Genomic DNA, 5,230 nt, shown 5'->3' with positions numbered 1-5,230 from the left:
AATTCCTCATATCAGTGAGGTCATATGATACATGTCTTTCTCTGTTTGACTTATTTCGCTCAGCATAATACCCTCCAGTTCCATCCACATCATTGCAAATGGCAAGATCTCATTCCTTTTGATGGCTGCATAATATTCCATTGTATATATACACCACATCTTCTTTATCCATTCATCTGTCGATGGACATCTTGGCTCTTTCCACAGTTTGGCTAATGTGGACATTGCTGCTATAAACACCGGGGTGCACATACCCCTTCGGATCCCTACATTTGTATTGAGGTCTTTCAACCATTTTGAGTCTATTTTTGTGTGTGGTGTAAGGAAATGGTCCAGTTTCATTCTTCTGCATGTGGCTGTCCAATTTTCCCAACACCATTTGTTGAAGAGACTGTCTTTTTTCCATTGGATGTTCTTTCCTGCTTTGTCAAAGATTAGTTGACCATAGAGTTGAGGGTCCATTTCTGGGCTCTCTATTCTGTTCCATTGATCTATGTGTCTGTTTTTGTGCCAGTACCATGCTGTCTTGATGATGACAGCTTTGTAATAGAGCTGGAAGTCCGGAATTGTGATGCCGCCAGCTTTGCTTTTCTTTTTCAACATTCCTCTGGCTATTCGGGGTCTTTTCTGGTTCCATACAAATTTTAGGATTATTTGTTCCATTTCTTTGAAAAAAGTTATCCTCGGAACTTTTAATTAGGCTTTGAAGTTCTTTGAATCCAGAAAGTTCTTTCTCATGCTTTATAATTGTGTTATCATATTGCTCATTTTAATAATTTAGAAATACCTGGTTTCAAAATATGGGGCACCGGTGTGGCTCAGCCAGTTAAGCGTCCAACTCGTTTTATTTTTAAGATTTTGTTTATTTATTTGACAGAGAAACACAGCGAGAGAAGGAACACAAGCAGGGGGAGTGGGAGAGGGAGAAGCAGGCTTCCTGCCGAGCAGGGAGCCCGATGTGGGGCTCGATCCCAGGACCCTAGGATCATGACCTGAGCCAAAGACAGACGCTCAATGACTGAGCCACCTAGGTGCCCCTAAGCATCCTACTCTTGATTTTGGCTCAGGTTGTGATCTCAGGGTTGTGAGACAGAGCTCCGCATCAGGCTCTGCCCTGGGCATGGAGCCTGCTTAAGATTCTCTCTCTCCCTCTCCCTCTGCCCCCATCCCCTGGCTCTCATTCTCTCTCTCACTCTCTCTCTCTCTAAAAAAAATATAAATAGGGGCACCTGGGTGACTCAGTCAGTTAAACGTCATGATCTCAGGGTCATGCGATCAAGCCCTGCTAAGCAGGGAGTCTGCTTCTCCCTCTCCCTCTGCCCCCTTTCCTCTCTCTCTCTTCTCTCTCTCTCTCTTGCAAATAAATAAATAAATCTTCTATAAATAAGTAAATAATCTTTTATAAATAAATAGTGGGTAAGACATGCCACCAGATGCTGTTATATGATTTTTAAATCCATGTACTCATTCATTCAGCTCAACCACTGCCTTCAAATATCATTCTTTACCCAAACCCCCTACATACATACCTTATTTCATCCCCAGTCCTTCATATTTTTCTACTCCATTTGTCTCCTTCCCTATCTCCAATTATTTTAATCACTTCTTTTTTTTTTGATTTTTATTTATTTATTCATGAGAGACAGAGAGAGAGAGAGAGAAGCAGGCTCCCAAGGAGCAGGGAGCCCGATGCGGGACTCGATCCCAGGACCCTGGGATCATGACCTGAGCCGAAGGCAGACGCTTAACCATCTGAGCCACCCAGGCGCCCTTAATCACTTTTTAATTTCCCATTTATTCTTCCATCCTTTCATTCTCTTCATTTGTCCCCACTGACTTTCTCTCTCCTGCAAATCTTTTTCATGAGATTTGGACTCAAGCCATTCATATGTTAAGAACATGTGAATATATTCTCCAGCTACTCCAGTATTTTCCTTGTCATTCAGAAAGACATCTATAACTCCTATCCACGTAGCTTTCTCTGGCTAACCCCAGCCTACTCCTACCAGATGAATAAACCACCTATTATCCCCCCTACTGTCCTCTCATGGTCATATCCAATGATCAGGCTGGACACTAACAGGAAGGGCACACTGGGAGGGTGGCCAACCTGCAGCTAGGCCAGCCACTGGAACTGGATTAGCCTGGGCAGGGGCTACATCCAGGTTATTAGCAGGGCAAAGTGTTCACAAAACAGTGATGGATTCTATAACAACCTAGATCAGGTTCACCGGGCCCTCTCTTCTCCCAACTGAGCAAAGCACAGTGGTGAGGGATCCAGGAATAGGCAACATCTAGAGACTCAGGCGGGCAGAAAAAAGGTTAGTTTTAGGGTAGTCCTCTGGCAACTAGCCAGCCTCTCCAAGTCATGACTGGTCTAAAAAAAAAATGAAGAAATATTGAACCTCCCTGTAGGATCTGGTTCAGGAATGAATTTACCATGAGGCTAAGGAATCTTGAGCTTCAGGACCCTCCTTCCACCTGCACAAGACCCTTCCAAGACCCTGGGAGAGGCCCTAACAAAGCAAAGAATGCTGTCAGTTCATGCAGTATTAAAGATGACTCACCGCACAAAACATTTGCATTGCCCTGAAATCTTAGAACTCATATAAGAAACTTGAGAAAAGTTTTTCTAAATTTGACTATAATCTGACACATTTACCTGACGGTATTACTTACAAGTCATGAACCTGAAACTTCTCTAAACTATCCATAATAAAGAAGAGTATTTTGAAGAACTATGTTAGAGAAGTGACTTTTGTTTCTATTGTTTATGAAAAGCGATGTTACAAAATTGCAATCTCATGGTGTAACAGCCAAAATGTAAGGGACAGGTATTATAGAGACATGTTAAAGTTAATTATATTAAAGTGTTATGTTATTTTTCTGGATTTTATAATGTTTGTGTTGTCACCTTTTTAGAAAATAAACTATTTGTTTTCAATTTTCTTCATTCTAAATATTTACTTTGATAGCTAATTTTGTCTTTTTTTTTAGTTATAGAGTTATAAAAGCTTCAGAGTGCACAAAATCTGGATCAGCCATTAATCAAGTGGCCTCTGCTAATGAGCTGGGTTGAATGAGACAGGTATGGCCTGACGCCTACCATTATTTGCAAGTAGCTAAATATGCATGAATACATAATTTTTAAAGCATTAGTTAAAACTGCAAGTGACTGGGCTGTCCTTCAGTCTATACATGTGTCTTGGAGGGAGATTTTATTAAAGGCATGTAAGAAGATATCTGTAACAGATACTGCTAGCCTATATCCAAACCCATAAATATAAGATTTAAGCTTAATTTATGTGACATAGATCTGAGTCCCATTCTGGTGCTTTAAAATGATTTATTTAAAAAAAACTTTGCTTTCTTATATCCTATGTATTCTTCCTCTCAAGTATATGTGTATTAAAAATGTGAAGACTGAAGCTGCTCAAAAGTATAGAAGAATACAGACTCCTAGAATTTGCTCTGAACAATGGATACAAAAGGCAAAATTAAGCAATTTCTTTCTCTTGTGAAAACTGAGATGGTGAGTGTACAGTACTTAGAAGGGGGGCAGGCTGTAGCAGCCTGTCAGGATTTCGCTGGTGCTTTCCCAAAGATCAGGGACATCAGGGAGAACAGATACGTTGACGAGTCATCGAAGCCTAACAGCTTCAACCTGTGCTAATGAACAGACTTTTGGGGGCTGAAGCCATCAGCCACTTCTCAGGCCAGACCTTTGACCTGCCTCATGATTGCTCCCCACTTCACCTCCAAGACAAAATAAGTACTGCAGTTAATTCACAGCCACAGAAACCACACCGGTCACAGCAGTCTCACCTAATGGCGTTAACTAACATCCAAACTAAACAAACTTGTGAGATTGAAATTGGTGGGCATTCCTGACTAACACAAAAGTAACAAAAGTTGAAGGGTCCATTAATCACACCTACCAGGTTACCCCTCTTCCATAGCATGGAGGCGAGGAGTCAACAGCTTTTAGTTCCTGTGAGGTTTTACTGGAACACGCTCATTAGTTTACACATTGCCTAAGACTGCTTCACACCACAAAGCAGAATGGAGTAGTTTCCACAGACTGGCAAAGCCTCAAAGATTTACTATCTGCCTTTTACAGGTGAAGTATGACAAACCCTGGACTAGAGGGATTGGGCTGTGAGGCTACTACCCTAATAAGGAAGGGGCAGAATTTGCTACTGAGAAGTGTGAAATCATGGGCATCCTGTCCAGCACTCCTTTTTCTTCCTGAGACTATAGAACAATCTCTAGGAAAGAAATGAAGTGAAACAGACTATTGGAAAATTATGCTTTCCATAATGGAAAAAAATTCTTTAGAAAAGAAAGAAAAGGCAAATACTAATTTTTTGCATACCAGCTAGTGCTCTTTGCTGTAAGATTTTTCTAGGGCCCAACCGCTGTTTACTGTTCAGGGTAAATTACTCTACTATCTCCAAACAAACAGAAAAGAAAGATCAATGGTTTTCTGATCTGGAGATGGAAAAATGTTTTCTAAGCATAAAACCAAAGGCAAAAACCAATAGAGAAAAAAAATGACATCCTTCAGTGAAATACTGAGTAGAAATTTTTATAAATTATTGATACATATCCATCCAACACATAATTTCAGCTCCTTAAACCACCTGCAAGGACAACAGTGAAGGTATTAGATAAAAATGTTGAGCATGATTTGGGTCTGAGGTAGTTCCCAGAGAAGTCTCTGTATACTAATCAAAAACCACTTTTCAAGACAGAAGCCCAGAATATCGAGATGAGGGAAGTGGCTGCCCTGGTAAAGGAGGAGGAAGACAGCTGGGACTGGAGGTCTGGGCTTCTGGCCATTACTTGTCACATCACAGCGACACCCACAGGAGAGCCATTTCATGGACCACTTTCCATGGGAATTGTGGGTAGGGCTCATTGGCCAGTGAGAGCATAGCTACTCTGATTCCGTGCAGAGAATCTCACTTCACTGCAGTGGCTCTGAACCATCCTCTCTACCCTTTGTGCAGCCCTCTGTGATCTGGATAAGAATAGGTAGGAAGAAGGAAAAATAATAAAACCAGTTTAAGAAGCCATGCATCTCTAATTTTATTATCTGTTAAACTCTAACAGATAATCAGTTAAAACTATATTTTATGAAGGAAATTTTAAAACCTTAATTAGGTCTTCAAAACCCAATCCTGAGGCAGCAATCATATAGTAAAATTAGTAGAACTGATTTAATTTT

The 5,230-nt window shown here is 40.8% G+C and overlaps 1 long non-coding RNA gene across 1 annotated transcript in view; it reads left to right on the top strand.

Annotated features, from left to right (window-relative positions):
* The window catches only part of LOC145715952 (uncharacterized), a 519,543-nt gene extending 518,884 nt beyond the window's left edge, over window positions 1-659 (top strand). The window contains exon 2 of the long non-coding RNA XR_014138268.1: window positions 283-659. This is a non-coding gene — a long non-coding RNA (uncharacterized LOC145715952). The remainder of the gene's footprint in view (window positions 1-282) is intronic.
* The last annotated feature ends 4,571 nt before the right edge of the window (window positions 660-5,230 follow it).

Source organism: Leptonychotes weddellii, chromosome 10 (assembly GCF_054177405.1).
Source record: "Leptonychotes weddellii isolate Sample4059 chromosome 10, ASM5417740v2, whole genome shotgun sequence".
In the NCBI taxonomy this organism is placed as follows: Eukaryota; Metazoa; Chordata; class Mammalia; order Carnivora; family Phocidae; genus Leptonychotes; species Leptonychotes weddellii.
This window is presented reverse-complemented; position numbering and strand designations above follow the sequence as displayed.